The 18,770-nt window shown below is 42.4% G+C and overlaps 1 protein-coding gene across 1 annotated transcript in view; it reads right to left on the minus strand.

Moving 5' to 3' along the window:
- Nucleotides 1-18,770, minus strand: part of ROCK1 (Rho associated coiled-coil containing protein kinase 1) — a 1,092,122-nt gene that overhangs the window by 498,015 nt on the left and 575,337 nt on the right. The window lies entirely within an intron of this gene.

An 18,770-nucleotide genomic window follows, 5' to 3' on the forward strand; every position in this document is an offset into this window, starting at 1 on the left:
AGGTTTCTGTTCCTTATTTTGACGAAAGGAACGAAAACGGTTAAAAGCTTTAGTTTTACCCTTAGGTTTTTTTATCCTGAGGCAAAAAAACTCCCTTCCCCCCAGTAACAGTTGAAATTATTGAATCCAACTGAGAACCAAATAATTTATTACCTTGGAAAGAAAGAGATAGCAATCTGGACTTAGAAGTCATATCAGCATTCCAAGATTTGAGCCACAAAGCTCTTCTAGCTAAAATAGCTAAAGACATAGATTTAACATCAATTTTGATAATATAAAAAATGGCATCACAAATGAATTTATTAGCATGTTGAATCAACTTAACAATGCTAGACAAATCATGATCCGATACTTGTTCTTCCGTAGGAATAGTAGTACGTTTAGAAAGAGTAGAGATAGCCCCATCAACTTTGGGGATCTTTTCCCAAAACTCCAATCTAACTGCTGGCAAAGGATACAATTTTTTAAACCTTGAAGAAGGAATAAAAGAAGTACCAGGCTTATTCCATTCCTTAGAAATCATATCAGAAATAGCGTCAGGAACTGGAAAAACCTCTGGAATAACCACAGGAGGTTTATAAACAGAATTTAAAGGTTTACTGTTTTAATATCAAGAGGACTAGTTTCCTCCATATCAAATGTACTCAACACTTCTTTTAACAAAGAACGAATATACTCATTTTTAAATAAATAAGGATTTATCAGTGCCAATATCTGAGGCAAGATCTTCTGAATCAGATAGATCCTCATCAGAGAAGGATAATTCAGCATGCTGCTGGTCATTTGAAATTTATTGTTATTATTAGATGTTGAGGGAATAGCAACAGGTAATTAACTACTACTGATGGATACATTATCTGCATGTAAAAGTTTATCATGACAACTATTGCAAACCACAGCTGGAGGTATAATCTCCACAAGTTTACAACAAATGCACTTAGCTTTGGTAGAGCTGTTATCAGGCAGCAGAGATCCAGCAGTGAATTCTGAGACAGGAACAGATTGAGCCATCTTGCAAATGTAAGAGAAAAAACAACATATAAAGCAAAATTATCAATTTCCTTATGTGGCAGTTTCAGGAATGGGAAAAAATGCAAACAGAATAGCCCTCTGACATAGAAAAAAGGCAAAAGGCAGATAGGAATGGGGTCCAAAATAATGAAAATATTTGGCGCCAAGTATGACGCACAACAAACAGAAAAATATTTTTTAGCGCCAAAAACATCCGGAAACGTCACACTCGCGTCATAGATGACGCAACCTTGTGAAGGGACCCGGCGTCAACTAAGACGCCGGAAATGACGAATTTGCGTCAAAAGAACGGAACTTCGCGCCAAAAAAATCTTGCGCCAAGAATGACGCAATAAACTTTAGCATTTTGCGACCTCGCAAGCCTAATTCTGCCCGCGATTAAGAAAAAAGACAATCAATTGAAAAAAGACTATACCCCAGGTAAGAAATACATTTCTAAAAAATGCATTTCCCAGATATGAAACTGACAGTCTGCAAAAGGAAATATACTGAAACCTGAATCATGGCAAATATAAGTACAATACATATATTTAGAACTTTATATAAATACATAAAGTGCCAAACCATAGCTGAGAGTGTCTTAAGTAATGAAAACATACTTACCTGAAGACACCCATCCACATATAGCAGATAGCCAAACCAGTACTGAAACAGTTATCAGTAGAGGTAATGGAATATGAGAGTATATCGTCGATCTGAAAAGGGAGGTAGGAGATGAATCTCTACGACCGATAACAGAGAACCTATGAAATAGATCCCCGTGAGGAAAACCATTGCATTCAATAGGTGATACTCCCTTCACATCCCTCTGACATTCACTGTACTCCAAGAAGAAACGGGCTTCAAAATGCTGAGAATCGCATATCAACGTAGAAATCTTAGCACAAACTTACTTCACCACCTCCATAGGAGGCAAAGTTTGTAAAACTGAATTGTGGGTGTGGAGAGGGGTGTATTTATAGGCATTTTGAGGTTTGGGAAACTTTGCCCCTCCTGGTAGGATTGTATATCCCATACGTCACTAGCTCATGGACTCTTGCCAATTACATGAAAGAAAGCAAGCTTATTAGATTGCCCATTATTGGTTCAGCACCTGGGTAGCGTTTGCTGATTTGATGGCTACATTTAGACACCAATCAGAAAGCGCTACTCAGTTGCTGAACCAAAAATGGGCCGGCTTCTAAGCTTACATTCCAGCTTTTTTTAAATAAAGATACCAAGAGAACAAAGAAAAATTGGAGATATGAGTAAATTAGAAAGTTGCTTATAATTGCATGCTCTATCTGAATCATGAAAATTTAATTTTGACTATACTATCCCTCTGAACCCACTGAACCCAAATTTGTTATTTCATGATTCAGATAGAGCATACAATTTTAAGCAACTTTCTAATTTACTCCTATTATCAACTTTTCTTCGTTCTCTTGCTATCTTTATTTAAAAAGCAGGAATGTGATGCATAAGAGCCGGCCCATTTTTGGTTGAGAACCTGGATTATGCTTGCTTATTGGTGGGTAAATGTAAGCCTCCAATAAGCAAGCGCTATCCATGGTGCTGAACCTAAAATTAGCTGGCTGCTAAGATTTACATTCCGGCTTTTAAAATAAAGATAGCATGAGAAGGAAAAAAAAATGATAATAGGAGTAAATTAGAAAGTTGCTTAAAATGTCATGCTCTATCTGAACCATGAAAGAAAAAATTTGGGTTCAGTGTCCCTTTAAATTAAACCAATTAAAAAAGGTGACCCATTTAACACAACCAATTATATCCCTGAATTTTGTTTTAGCCAGAAATGTATCTAAACTATTTTAAAATGTATCCACGGTATTGACATTTACTAGCTGCTTAGGTAATGAGTTCAACAATTTGATTGTTCTTACAGTGAAAATGTTTTTCCATTGCAAGAGTTAAAATCTCCTTTCATCCAGCCTTAAATTGTGACCTCTAGTCACAAACAATTTTCTTGGAATAAACAGAGCTTCTGCCATCTTCTGCCTTGAACATATTTATATAAAGTAATCATGTTACCTCTCAAGTACCTTATTTTCTAGAGAAAACAGACCCAATTTGGCTAACCTCTTCTCATAGCTTAAATTATCCCTTTCCCTTATTAGCTTTGTGGCTCTTCTCGGCAATTTCTTTTTCTTTCTAATGGTAGTGAGAGTCCACGAAATCCTATGCTTACATATGGGAATACAACACCTGGCCACCAGGAGGAGGCAGACACCCCAAACATTTAACTATCCCCCACACTTCCCCTACCCTCCCAGTAGTACTTTGCCTCGTCCTGGAGGTGGATGGATTTTTTCCTTAAAGAGAGGGTTAGGGGAGTATTCAATACGACCATGTAATTCTCTTAGTAGAGTTTTAAATTTTACAGATCACTGGAGTCAGAGGGAATATCCCAAGCCTCCCCCAGTGTACTATTAATTTACCACCTGTGAGCTCTGCAGTGTTAGTTACACTGAATTTATTGCCTTTACAGGACTGGTATGGTTGCTGACAGGCACAGCAGATGGGTGAGTACATTCTTACTTCTGCAGCTTTCCCTCATACAGGCTAGTTGCCTTTCCAATTGATGTAATTAAAGGTGCATGTGTCTACACATATCTGACTTTTCCTTTCACTGGGAGAAAGGAGTAAGGGGAAATCTACCTTTTATTGGGATCTAGCCCTGTAAATATGGCACACTACACACCTGTGTCTACATAGCATATACTGGGTCTTGAGACACTATAATTGCCTTACAGACCTGGTCAATAACAGGAGACACAGCAGGGAACGGTGAAAAAAATATATTAAACCTGCTGCAGGACCATCTGGCGAGCTCTATGTCTACTTCTTGAATGGGGCTTACAACGTTCTGACAGAGATGGTGCACTGGTTCATCGCTGCTCAGCTAGCACACGCACCAGGCTCAACACGGACAGCATGGTCACACAAGGGGGTGGTGAGACACCTCCGAACGGAGCATTCTTAGTCTACAGGTTTTTTGTTTGTTTTTTCACATTAGATTAATATATATTTTTGGCTGCATAATTTATTAGAAGCCATAATTTTTGGGACACATAGTTTTAGGTCCTTATATACACTGTCCGTCATAATTAGTTATAAAACAAAATTGTTTTGGGGCCATTCTCTACAAGGGGCACGGGTTACATGGTCGGTAATTAGGCCCATATATACATCCTACATTATTTGTTTAATTTGTGGGGGGTGTTTATAGTGACAGGGGTAATTAAAATGGAAGGTACCGAGGATCAGACTCCATTTTGTCCTGAAGCGGACACTAAGTTTTTAATTGAAAACAAATGAATGCTTTGTAAAAAATAAATATGGTCTGTCCTTTTGCACAGTAATGCAGTTCATGCTCTCTGGTTAAGGTTAAAGGGACAGTCTAGTCCAAAATAAACTTTCATTATTCAGATAGGGCATGTAATTTTAAACAATTTTCCAATTTACTTTTATCACCAATTTTGCTTTGTTCTCTTAGTATTCTTAGTTGAAAGCTTAACCTAGGAGGTTCATATGCTAATTTCTTAGACCTTGAAGGCCACCTCTTTTCAGAATGCATTTTAACAGTTTTTCACCACTAGAGGGTGTTCGTTCATGTGTTTCACATAGATAACACTGTGCTCATGCACGTGAAGTTATCTGGGAGCCAGCACTGATTGGCTAAACTGCAAGCCTGTCAAAAGAACTGAAATAAAGGGGCAGTTTGCAGAAGCTTAGATACAAGATAAAAAGTATATAAATATAACTGTGTTGGTTATGCAAAACTGGAGAATGGGTAATAAAGGGATTATCTATCTTTTAAAACAATACAAATTCTGGTGTAGACTGTCCCTTCAAGACTCTGTTTGGCCCTGGTTTAGAGTTTATCTCAACTTTCACAGGTAGAAGAGGAGCTTTCCTTACTCAGCATAAAAAATCCAGAAAGAAAGGCAAACCTGTTGGACGTTTTTCGTCCTTGCATCAGAACAAGGCGCAGAGAAATTCTTCCTCAAATAAAAACGAATCTACCAGAAGTACCTGGAAGCCAAACCCTGAATGGAACAAACAGCCCAAGAAGTCAGTCTCTGACTTCAAGACCGCATGAAGGGGTGGCCCCCATCCTGGAATCAAACCAGGTAGGGGGCAGATTAAATTTGTTTTGAGGGTTTTGGGCTCGGTCCATTCAGGACCCTTGGGTTCAGGACATTGTAGCTCAAGGGTACAGAAAAGGCTTACCATCTAATCCTCAGAGAGGCAGGTTTATTTTGTCTCAAGTTTTAGGAAGGCTAGAGAAGAGAATAGCCTTCCTGCATTGCGTAAAAGATTTGGAATCCATGGGAGTTATTGTCCCCGCTCCTCAGAGAGAGAGAGAGAGAGAGAGAAGAGGTTTTTACTCAAACCTTTTCATTGTTCCAAAAACAAGAAGGAACCTTTAGACCCATTCTAGTCAGATAAATTCTACCTCATTTTCCAGGGACAATTCATGACTACAATAGATTTGAAGGACACGTGCCTTCACATTCCCATACATCAAGATCATTACCAATATCTCAGATTTGGTTTCCTGGAAAAACATTACCAATTACCGGACCTCCCTTTTGGCTTGGCCACGGCTCCCAGAGTCTTTACGAAAGTGTTGGGGGCTCTGCTTGCTATAGTCAGGTTACAGGGCATTGCTGTAACCGCATATTTGGTAGACATATTAGTTAAAGCTCCATCTTTATCATTAGCAGCCGCTTTCACAGAGAAGTTACTTTAGTATCTTCAAACTCATGTTTGGAAGGTAAATCTAAAAAAAAGCTCTCTCTTATTCCTCGTAAGAGAGTGAGCTTCCTAGGCATCATTATAAACTCGGATGTTATGAAGATTTTCCTAACAGACCAACGCAGGGAAAAGCTTCAGTTAGCTTGTCATGTTCTTCAGTCTACTCTTCGCTCTTCTGTTGCAAAATGTATGGAGGTAGTAGGTCTTATGGTAGCGGTCTCGGACGCAATAACATTTGCTCGCTTTCATTTGCGACCTCCAATTATGCATGCTCAGACAATGGAACGGGGATCACTCATATCTATCTCAAGCGATAGACTTGGACCTGGTTATTAGGAGTTCTCTCTCTAGATGGATGTCACCAAAACACATACTTCAGGGTATGAGTCTTCTGCACCCTTTCTGGGAGATTATCACCACAAAAACTAGTCTGTCCAGTTGGGGAGCAGTATGGGGCCAATTGAGAGCTCAGGAAGTATGGTAATCAAGGGAGGCGTCTCTTCCCATAAACATACTAGAGCTCTGATCCACCTTCAATGCCTTAACAATATGATCCCAGTTGTGTTCTGGACATTCTATTCGATTTCAATCGGACATCACCACCATGGTGGCATATGTCAATCATCAAGGTGGAACACGCAGTTTGTTGGCAACGAGGTAAGTTGCTCACATACTGGACTGGGTCGGAGAGACATCAATGTCTGATGTCAGCTATCCACATCTCAGGAGTAGAAAACAGAGAGGCAGATTTTCTAAGCAAACTCTTCATTCCGGCGAGTGGTCTCTAAATCATGAGCTATTAAACAAGCTCATGCAACAATGGGGAACTCCAGAAATAGACGTCATGTCTAAATTACAAACTTCCGAGATACAGAATGAGGTCAAGGGATCCTCAGTCAGAGTTGAAAGACTTGTTGGCAGTACTTTGGACCTATCAACTTGTTTATTGGTTTTCTCCGTTTGTGCTTCTTCAACATGTGATAGCACGTCTAAAGAAGGAGTGAGTACCTACGATTCTCATAGCCCCTGCATGGCCACGTACATGACCTGATACATAGATCTCATAAGGTTGTTGTCTGCTCCTCCATGGCGTCTTCCTCAGAGATTGGACCTTCTAGCTCAGGGTAATTTATCAAAAACAAATTATGCTTACCTGATAATTTTATTTCCATTGTGGGGAGGAGAGTCCATGGCTTCATTTTTTACTTTTGGTAAATAAGAACCTGGCCACCAAGAGGAGGCAAAGACATCCCAGCCAAAGGCTTAAATACCTCCCCCACTCCCCAAGTCATTCTGCCGAGGGAACAAGGAACAGTAGGAGAAATATCAGGGTATAACTGGTGCCAGAAGATAAATTAAATTTAGGTCTGCCCACCAGAGTTACGGACGGGAGCCGTGGACTCTCCTCCCTACGATGGAAATAAAATGATAAGGTAAGCATAATTTATGTTTTCCATCTAAAGGGGAGGAGAGTCCATGGCTTCATTCATTACTTTTAGGAAACATATACCCAAGCTTTAGAGGACACTAAATGAAACCAGGAGGGTAAAAGGTGGACCCTAATCTGAGGGCACCACAGCCTGTAAAACCTCTCTACCAAAAATAGCTTCTGCAGAAGCAAAAACGTCAAATTTGTAAAACTTTGTAAAAGTGTGTAAGGAGGACCAGGTAGCCACCTTACAAATCTGCTCCATAGAGGCCTCATTCTTGAAGGCCCAAGACAAAGCCACAGCTCTAGTTGAATGAGCTGTGATCCTCTGAGCAGGCTTATGTCCCGCTGTCTCATAGGCCAAGCGAATCAAGCTCCTCAACCAAAAGGACAAAGTAGAAGAAGAGGCCCTCTGCCCCTTGCGCTTCCCGGAATACACCACAAAAAGAGATGTAGACTGTCTGTTGCAAGGCAGCCAGCTCAGATACTCTGCATGCCGATGCAATGGCCAACAGAAAGAGAACCTTCCAGGACAGAATCTTAATGTCAATAGAATGCATAGGCTCAAAAGGAACCCTCTGCAATACCTTAAGGACCAAGTTTAAGCTCCATGGGGGAGCAGACTGCCCAAAGACAGGTCTGATTCTAGACAGAGCCTGAACAAAAGATTGAATGTCAGGAAGCTCAGCGAGTGTCCTGTGCAACAAGACTGAAATCTGTGCCTTTAAGGAACTGGCGACAAGACCCTTCTCCAAACCTTCTTGGAGAAAAGACAGAATCCTGGATACCTTCACCTTGTGCCAAGACACCAAGACAAGTAAGTCCTCCTCACCTTATGGTAGATGCGACGAGTGACTGGCTTCCTTGCCTGAACAAGAGTGTCAAACAGACTTTCAGAAAAACCTCTCTTGACTAAGACTTAACGTTCAATCTCCACGCAATCAGCCTCAGAGAAACGAGATTTTGATGTTGAAAAGGACCCTGTTCCAGCAATCCCTGCAACATGGTAACCTCCATGGCGGAGAGGATGACATCCCTACCAGATTGGCAAACCACTTCCTCCGTGGCCACGAAGGAGCAATTGGTATAGCTGAAGCTCCCTCCTGCTTGATGAGTGCCACTACACGAGGTAGAAGGGGTAACGGTGGAAAAATGTAAGCTAGGCTGAATCCCCAAGGCACCACTAAGGCATCTATCAGCTCTGCTTGGGGATCCCTCGACCTCGACCGGTATCGGGGTAGCTTGCAATTGAGTCTGGACATCATGAGATATATCTCTGGCGTTCCCCATCTGAGACAAGTCTCTGCAAACACTTCGGGGTGAAGAGACCATTCCCCCGGATGGAAGGATTGCCTGCTGAGAAAGTCCGCTTCCCAGTTGCTGAGAGCGAGCAGCTGTGGGACTCTGCCCACTCCAAAATCCGAGACACCTCCCTCATTGCAAGGGAGCTCCTCGTTCTCCCTTGGTGGTTGATGTAAGCCACCGAGGTAATGTTGTCGGTCTGGAATCTGATGAGGCTGAATGACCCCAGAGGAGGCCACGCCCTCAGAGCATTGTAGATTGCTCGAAGTTCCAGAATATTTATCGAAAGGAGGGGCTCCTCCCGGGTCCATTTTCCTTGTGCCAATCTGGCACCCCAAACAGCTTCCGATCCTGCCAGACTGTGATCACGATCTCCCTGGACGGTCTCAGGAAGGGTGTCCCCAAGGACAGATGCTCTGGACGGATCCACCAAGATAGGGAGTCTCTGGTCTGAGCATCCAAGGATATCTGCTGTGATAGATCTGAATGATCGCCGTTCCACTGTCTCAACATGCACAATTGAAGAGGTCTGAGATGGAACCTGGCGAAAGGGATGACGTCTATGCTGGAAACCATGAGCCCGATCATCTCCATACACTGAGCCACTGAAGGGCTTGAGTAAGACTGAAGGGCAAGACAGGTGGACGCAATCTTCCTGCATCATTGATCTGTGAGAAATATTTTCATGGACATAGAGTCTATTATCGTGCCCAGGAGCTCCACCCTGTTGCTGGGAACCAGGGAACTCTTTCCTGAGTTGATCTTCCATCCGTAAAATTGGAGCAATAAAAGAAGAGTCCTCGAATGATCCTTTGCGAGGCTGAACGACGGCGGCTGGACTAGGATGTCATCCAAATAGGGCACCACAGCAATGCCCCTGGATCTGGCCACTGCAAGAAGCGCCCCCAGAACCTTCGTGAAGGCTCTCAGGGTCGTCGCCAGGACGAAGGGAAGGGCCACAAACTTGAAGTGTTGGTCCAGAAACGCAAATCTTAGGAACTTGAAGTGGTCCCTGTGAATTGGAACATAAAGGTAAGCATCCTTCAAGTCTATTGTCGTCCTGAACTGTCCCTCTTGAACTAGGGGCAGAATGATGGAACAGCCAGAAACTTGTTTAAACAATTTAGGTCCAGAACTGGGCGGAACTTGCACTCATTCTTTGGAACCACAAAGAGATTTGAATAGTACCCTAGACCCCTTTCTGCTCAGGGTACTGGTACGATAACACCTACAGAGGAGAGATCCCTCACACAATCTAGAAAGGCCTCTCTCTTTTCCGGTCTTGAAGACAGGTTTGACAAGAGGAATCTGCCCCTGGGCGGATGGGACCTGAACCCTATCCTGTAACCCTGGGCGACAACCATCAGAAACCAAGAGTCCTGAAGTCCTGCAACCAGGCTTCGGAGAATAGAGACAATCTGCCCCCTACTAGGTCTGTAGACCGGTTGGGGGTTGCCCCTTCATGCCGATTTAGTCTCGGCAGGCTTCTTGTTCTGCTTGGACTTGTTCCAAGACTGAGCGGGGCACTCACCACCTCCTAAGACCCGGACTACAGAAACCGCTTTGTCTCCTATGCTGCTGATCAACAGAGGAAGTGGAAACTCACACCCGGTCACCTGGGATGCCTCGCAGTACCGCCCCTGCACTAAGGAGAAAACGCGCCAAAATCAGCAGTGCAAAAACTTCCGGAAGTCAACCTGAAATTCCACCATTGCCAGAGCCACATCTCAAACATAACGCAGCAATAATACAACAAACAATATTATGTATAACCCCCCCCCCCCTGTTCAATAATCCCCTCATTAGGAATATTAACCCTTGATTCCATAAGATAAAAGAAGCCACACTGTGACCCTGTCTTCTATGTTATCATTATTTATAAAAAAGAAAACGATCTTACCATAATCAACGCCGCGGAACAGGAACAAGGCTTTTCAAGTGTGACAGGTAGAAGCATGGCTACTGACATGGACTTGAGTGCAGAAAGCAGGCAGGGAAACTCGTCAACGCTGATTGCTTGTGGAGCTGTTAATATGAGTCGGGATGGTTGCGCAGAAAGACTCTCCCTGCATCTCCGGATTCTAACTTTCCTCCATGCTCTCACTGAGAAGCTGACAGGACTACTTAAAACTCCAGTCCCATTCCGAAGAGTACTACCCTCCATAAGAGACTACTCCGAATCTTCAGCACTTCTCTGCCATCCTCCTGTGACGAAAGGCAAAGAATGACTGGGGGATGAGGGGAGTGGGGGAGGTATTTAAGCCTTTGGCTGGCGTGTCTTTGCCTCCTCCTGGTGGCCAGGATCATATTTCCCAAAAGTAATGAATGAAGCCATGGACTCTCCTCCTCTTTAGATGGAAATCTAGATTCTCTGAGGCTTCGTGCATGGAGATTGAACACATTATTTTGGCTCAGAGAGGCTTTTGAGTCTGTAATTGATGCTCTCACCAGACGTATATACCACAAGGTGTGGAAAGTATATTTCTCTTGGTGTGCAGAACGTGGATTTTCCTGGCACAGCTTGAGAATTCAACATATTCTTCGGTTTTAACAAGAGGCTTCCCTTTTTAAAGAGTGGCACCACATCAGCTTTACACCAGTCCTGGGGTACTATGCCTGAGAAATTAAGAGTGTAGGTTTGGCTATAACAGTGCTAAATTCTAATAAAAGCCTTGTGTGTATTCCATCTGGGCCTGAAGTTTTATTTACCATAATATCATCCAGTTATTTTCATGATATCCTCTAGAGATAACCCAGTTAATGGTATGGCTTGTATGCTCTAGTTTGTTTCAAAGTATTTCCCTTTGGTTCCTCTCTTGTGTATACTGAAGAAAAGAACTGGTTAAGTACCACAGCCTACACCATGTAACTGTTAATTATCCTACCCGTCACACATTTTAATGTACCTATATTGTCCTTAGATTTTTTTGCCATTTATTTACTACTCCATTGCAATTAATCTTTCATTTTCAATTTTGACTGATTGCTTTTTTGCATTCTCTGTTACATTCCTTATAAATTTGGTATGTTGAGTCTTTACTATTTTCTTTGAATAATTTAAATGCCCTGAGTTTTCCTAATTTTTCTTAAAACTTTTATGTAGTCACATTGGCTTGGATTTATTTATTTTAGTTTTATAACCATGTGGTATGTGTTGATAACAAAATTTATGCTTACCTGATAAATTTCTTTCTCTTGTGGTGTATCCAGTCCACGGGTTCATCCATTACTTGTGGGATATTTTCCTTCCCAACAGGAAGTTGCAAAGAGGACACCCACAGCAGAGCTGTCTATATAGCTCCTCCCCTAACCCCCACCTCCAGTCATTCGACCGAAGACAAGTAAGAAAAAGGAGAAACTATAGGGTGCAGTGGTGACTGTAGTTTTAGAAATAAAAACACCTGACTTAAAGTGACAGGGCAGGCCGTGGACTGGATACACCACAAGAGAAAGAAATTTATCAGGTAAGCATAAATTTTGTTTTCTCTTGTAAGGTGTATCCAGTCCACGGTTCATCCATTACTTGTGGGATACCAATACCAAAGCTTTAGGACACAGATGAAGGGAGGGACAAGGCAGGAACTTAAACGGAAGGCACCACTGCCTGCAAGACCTTTCTCCCAAAAATAGCCTCCGACGAAGCAAAAGTATCAAATTTGTAAAATTTAGAAAAAGTATGAAGCGAAGACCAAGTCGCCGCCTTACAAATCTGTTTAACAGAGGCCTCATCTTTAAAAGCCCATGTGGAAGATACCGCTCTAGTAGAATGAGCTGTAATACTTTCAGGAGGCTGCTGGCCAGCAGTCTCATAAGCTAAACGGATTATGCTTCTCAGCCAAAAAGAAAGAGAAGTTGCTGAAGCCTTTTGGCCTCTCCTCTTTCCAGAATAGACAACAAACAATGCAGATGTTTGACGAAAATCCTTAGTAGCTTGTAAATAGAACTTTAAAGCACGAACCTGATATCTATGGAATGCAAAAGTTCAAACGGAACCCCTTGAAGAACTTTAAGAACTAAATTCCCTTGGCCTGGACCCGTAACAAGGAAGCTTGGCGTTCTGACGAGACGCCATCAGATCCAGTTCTGGTTTGCCCCATAGTTGAATCAGCTGGGCAAATACCTCCGGATGGAGCTCCCACTACCCCGGATGAAAAGTCTGCCGACTTAGAAAATCCGCCTCCCAGTTCTCTACTCCTGGGATATGGATAGCTGAGAGATGGCAAGAGTGAACCTCTGCCCATAAAATTATCTTGGAAACCTCCATCATTGCCAGGGGACTCCTTGTTCCCCCCTGATGGTTGATATAGGCTACAGTCGTGATATTGTCCGACTGAAATCTGATTAACCTGGCCGCAGCTAGTTGAGGCCAAGCCTGAAGAGCATTGAATATCGCTCTTAGTTCTAGAATGTTTATCGGAAGGAGGGCTTCCTCCTGAGTCCACGAACCCTGACCCTTCAGGGAGTTCCAGACTGCGCCCCAGCCCAGCAGGCTGGCATCTGTCGTCACTATAGTCCACTCTGGCCTGCGGAAACTCATTCCCCTGGACAGATGGACCCGAGATAACCACCAGAGAAGAGAATCCCTGGTCTCTTGATCCAGATCTAGCAAAGGAGACAAATCTGTGTAGTCCCCATCACTGATGGAGCATGCAAAGTTGCAGTGGCCTGAGATGTAGGCGGGCAAACGGAACTATGTCCATTGCCGCTACCATAAGACCGATTACTTCCATACACTGAGCCACTGACGGTCGAGAAATGTAATGAAGAGCACTGCAGGAGGTCAGAAGCTTTGATATCCTGACTTCCGTCAGAAAATTTTTCATTTCTACTGAATCTATCAGAGTCCCTAGGAAGGAAACTCTTGTGAGAGGGGAAAGCGAACTCTTTTCTAAGTTCACCTTCCACCCGTGAGACCTCAGAAAGGCCAGAACAATGTCCGTATGGGACTTGGCGACTTGAAGAGTCGCCGCCTGGATTAAGATGTCGTCTAAATAAGGCGCCACTGCTATGCCTCGCGGCCTTAGGACCACCAGAAGGGACCCTAGAACCTTCGTAAAGATTCTCGACGCCGTGGCTAACCCGAAGGGAAGAGACACAAACTGGTAATGCCTGTTTAGGAAGGCAAACCTGAGGAACTGGTGATGATTTCTGTGAATCGGGATGTGCAGATAAGCATCCTTTAAGTCCACGGTAGTCATATATTGACCCTCCTGGATCATAGGAAGAATGGTTCGGATTGTCTCCATCTTGAAGGATGGGACCCTGAGGAATTTGTTTAGGAACTTGAGATCCAAGATTGGTCTGAAAGTTCCCTCTTTTTTGGGAACTATAAACAGGTTTGAATAGAAACCCTGCCCCTGTTCCTGGAACTGGGTGGATCACTCCCATAACGAGTAGGTCTTGAACACAATTTAAGAATGCCTCTCTCTTTATCTGGTTTGCAGATAATTGTGAGAGGAGAAATCTCCCTTTTGGGGATGAACCTTTGAATTCCAGAAGATATCCCTGGGAAACAATCTCTACTGCCCAGGGATCCTGAACGTCTCTTGCCCAAGCCTGGGCGAAGAGAGAAAGTCTGCCCCCGACTAGATCCGGTCACGGATCGGGGGCTACTCCTTCATGCTGTCTTAGAGGCAGCAGCAGGTTTTTTGGTCTGCTTCCCCTTGTTCCAAGCCTGGTTAAGTCTCCAGACTGGCTTGGACTGGGCGAAATTTTCCTCTTGTTTTGCATTAGAGGAAGCTGAAGCTGCGCCACTCTTGAAGTTTCGAAAGGAACGAAAATTATTCTGTTTGGTCCTTAATTTATTGGACCTATCCTGAGGAAGGGCGTGACCTTTTCCTCCAGTAATATCAGAAATGATCTCCTTCAGGACAGGTCCGAATAGGGTCTGTCCTTTGAAGGGGATGTTAAGAAGCTTAGATTTTGAAGTAACGTCTGCTGACCAGGACTTAAGCCATAGCACCCTACGCGCAAGAATGGCAAAACCTGAATTCTTAGCCGCTAACTTAGTTAAATGAAAAACGGCGTCAGAAATAAAGGAATTAGCTAACTTAAGAGCTTTAATCCTGTCTAAAATATCATCTAACGGGGTCTCCACCTGTAGAGCCTCCTCAAGAGACTCGAACCAAAAAGCCGCTGCAGCAGTAACTGGGGCAATGCATGCAAGAGGCTGGAGAAGAAAACCTTGATGTATAAAAATTTTCTTAAGGAGACCCTCCAATTTTTTATCCATAGGATCTAGGAGAGCACAACTGTCCTTGACGGGGATAGTTGTACGCTTAGCTAGGGTAGAAATAGCTCCCTCCACCTTAGGGACTGTCTGCCACGAGTCCCGTATGGCGACATCTATGAGAAACATCTTTTTAAAGGCAGGAGGGGGAGAGAACGGCACACCTGGTCTATCCCATTCCTTAGTAATAATTTCCAAAAACCTCTTAGGGACTGGAAAAACATCAGTGTAAATAGGTACTGCAAAGTATTTGTCCATTTTTTTTTACACAACTTCTCTGGAACTACAATGGGGTTACAGTCATCCAGAGTCGCTAAAACCTCCCTGAGCAATAAGCGGAGGTGTTCGAGCTTAAATTTAAACGCTGTCATTTCAGAATCGGATTGAAGTAAAGACTTCCCTAAATCTGAAATGTCACCCTCAGATAGAAACTCCCTTACACCGGTTTCGGAGCATTGTGAGGGTAAATCAAACACAGCTAATAGAGCGCCAGAAAGCTCTGCATTTGTTCTAGCCCCAGAGCTGTCTCGCTTTCCTTGTAATCCTGGCAATTTAAACAATACCTCTGTGAGGGTAGAAGTCATAACTGCCGCCATGTCCTGTAAGGTAAAAGAATTAGACGCGCTAGATGTACCTGGCGTCACTTGAGCGGGAGTTATAGGTTCTGACGCATGGGGAGAGTTAGATGGCATAACCTCCCTTTTATCAGTCTGAGAATCCTCTGGTGATAAATCTTTAAAAGCCATAATATGGTCTTTATAGTTTATAGATACTTCAGTACATTTGGTACACATTCTAAGAGGGGGTTCCACAATGGCTTCTAAACATATTTAACAAGGAGTTTCCTCTATGTCAGACATGTTTAACAGACTAGTAATGACACCAGCAAGCTTGGAAAACACTTTAATAAATGTGAAACAGGAATTAAACAAAAACGATACTGTGCCTTTAAGAGAAAAAAACTAGCACTTAAACTGCAAAACAGTGTTAAAATGTAGTAAAGTCTTCAAAATTTTTACAGTGTGTGTAAGGGACTAAAGCAACATTGCACCCACTTGCAAATGGATGATTAACCCCTTAGCCCCCAAACCGGATTTAAAAAACGCCAACCACCGGTAAAAGACAGTTAAGCACCTTGCCACATCTCTGCTGTGGCTCCTACCTGACCTCAAAAACGATTAGGGAAGAAATAAGCCCTCTATAGTGGTCCTCAGATGCAAGAGGACTCCTCTAGGGAAGCTGGATGTCTCAGTCTGAAAGAAACTGCGCCCCTAAAGCGTGAAAATAGGCCCCTCCCACCATGTACTCTATGTCAGAGGGACCTTAAGGAAATACTCCTAGGAGTATCTGACTAGCCATGTGGAAAAACTAGGCCCTAACAAAAGACTTATAACCCTCAGAAAAAAACGTCTCACTTATGTAACATGTAAACGTTTTGTCACCCATAAACACCACACTAAGTAATATGAGAATTAAAATGAGTATTACCCTGTTTAGTAAGCATGATCCCAGTCGTTGCAAAATCACTGCATCTAGCTTATCTCAAATATAAAAGGCTCTGTCAGCATTTTCTAGAACTTCTCATCTCTCTAGAAAATAAATATACTGAACATACCTCAAAGCAGGAAATCTGCAGACTGTTCCCCCAACTGAAGCTTTCCCATACTCTTCAGTTATGCGTGAGAATAGCAATGGACCTTAGTTACAAACCGCTAAGATCATCATCCTCCAGGCAGAATTCTTCTTCTAATTTCTGCCTGGGAGTAAACAGTACAACGCCGGTACCGTTTAAAAATAACAAACTCTTGATTGAAGGTAAAACTACACTAAGTCACCATATATCTCTTTATACTTCCTATCTTGTCGAGAGTTGCAAAGAGAATGACTGGGGGTGGGGGTTAGGGGAGGAGCTATATAGACAGCTCTGCTGTGGGTGTCCTCTTTGCAACTTCCTGTTGGGAAGGAGAATATCCCACAAGTAATGGATGAACCCGTGGACTGGATACACCTTACAAGAGAAATGTATATTAATTTATCAAAGTTTTAAATTGTATCCATATTATTCTCTATATTTTTATTAGAGAATACTATTTATGGTAACGATTTCCTTTAATAATTGAATTTTGTCTTCTTAAAATTAAACGTCTTCGTTGAACCCTTAATAACACTGTTTACGGAAAGAGATTTCAAATGTGATCATGTTATGACCACTGCTACCCAAATATATTAGCAGTACACGGTACTTCTTTTTATGCAGTGATCAAGTGCGGTTGGTTCGCACGAAACGCGTATGCAGAGAAGATCAGTTCCTCCATGATTATTATTTCTGTATGGTCTTTTTGGAAGAGTTTTTACGAGATTTAGAATAACTCATCTTGCTTTCAAGTCTGCCTGTTTTTGGGACTTTATTTGCTTCCTGGATCTCTGTTACAAGTGTGGAAGTTTTCCTTTTCGTTACCTAAATATGCTTTGACTTCTATGTTTACTATTATATCTGTATTGTTTGATAGCACTAAATCCAATATAGCTTTATTCCTAGTTGGCTCCTATATTCATTGTGACATGAATTTATCCCTGAGAACATTTCAAAATCATTCTTCCTTAGCTGTATTACTAGTTTCATTGGCCCAGTTTATGTCAGGGTAGTTAAAATCTCCCATAATTACAGCACTGGTTATATTAGCAGCCTTTTTGCATTAGTAGTTGAGTTTCCTCCATGTCACTAATGTCGTGGGCTTGTAGCATGTTACTAGTAATATTTTTTAGGATCCCCCCCCCACTCTATTTCAACCCACAGGATCTCTACATTATCAACTGTATCATAATAAATACCTTCCCTTATTGGAGGTTTAAGGTCAGGTTTAATATACATGCAAATTCCTCCACCCCTTTTATTACTACTGTCCCTCCTAAATAAAGAATAACCCTCTAAGTTAACTGCCCAGTCATGTGAATAATCCCAAAAGTTTCAGTTATACTGATAACTCAGTCCTCTTCTGAAACTAAGAGCTCCAGCATCCCTATTTTCCTCTTCATGCTACATGCATTTGCTGTCATACATTTAATTTTCATGTGCTTTTTGTTGCTACTTGGTGCAATTTCATCTAAACTTTATAATGTGACATTTTCTAAGTGTACCCTTCTGTTATTCCTTCCTTGAGATATTCTAGGTGTGACATATTCAGTCTGTTCTATTATGTTTGGACTGACCCTCCCCGCTTAGCCTAGTTTAAAAGATTCTCTAAGCGTGCTAACATACTCTCCTCAACACACCTGCACCAGTGTTATTCAGGTGCAATCCATCCTTACTGAACTAATTGTACGTACCCAAGGGAAAAGTCAGCCCAGTGCTCTAAAAAGTCAAACCCCTCATTTTTACACTATGTTTTTAACCAGGAATTAACTGACCTTAGCTCCTTCTGCCTTACTGGGTTAACACATGGCACTGGTAATATCTCTTGGAGGTCCTTGCTTGCTACCTAACTCCCTGACGTAGTTTTTTAGAAAACTCCATTTCCCGCAGATTCTTTCATTAGTGCCAATATGCACTATAACTGCAGGATCAGACCAAGATCCCTCTAACAATCTATCAATAAGCGCATCAATACACTCCACAATATGCCTAAAAGGAGACCCTGGAAGACACCAAATTGTTCTATTTAAGGGATCTGGATGACAAATAACCATATCCAATTTCCTAATAATAGAGTCTCCTACGACCAACATCTGCCTCAAGATCAGACTTGTATGTCCCTCTTCCATGACTAAAGGACTGTTCACTATACCAAGCAAAACAGTCCTCTCTGACATTGCCACTCCTGAACATATATCCCCAACATCTTCACTCATTCTGGCCCATCTGTTCGGGTGTACCACCTCAGAACTGGCCTGTATCTTCCGCATAGTTTTACTTCCACTTCTAACTGTGACCCAGCAATTTCCCAGAGTAATTCATACATTTTGGAGAAAGTTCACATGAACTCTCCTGGGAGTAACAAAATACCGATCCCTAGCACATAA

This window comes from Bombina bombina, chromosome 5 (assembly GCF_027579735.1).
Source record: "Bombina bombina isolate aBomBom1 chromosome 5, aBomBom1.pri, whole genome shotgun sequence".
Taxonomy (NCBI): domain Eukaryota; kingdom Metazoa; phylum Chordata; class Amphibia; order Anura; family Bombinatoridae; genus Bombina; species Bombina bombina.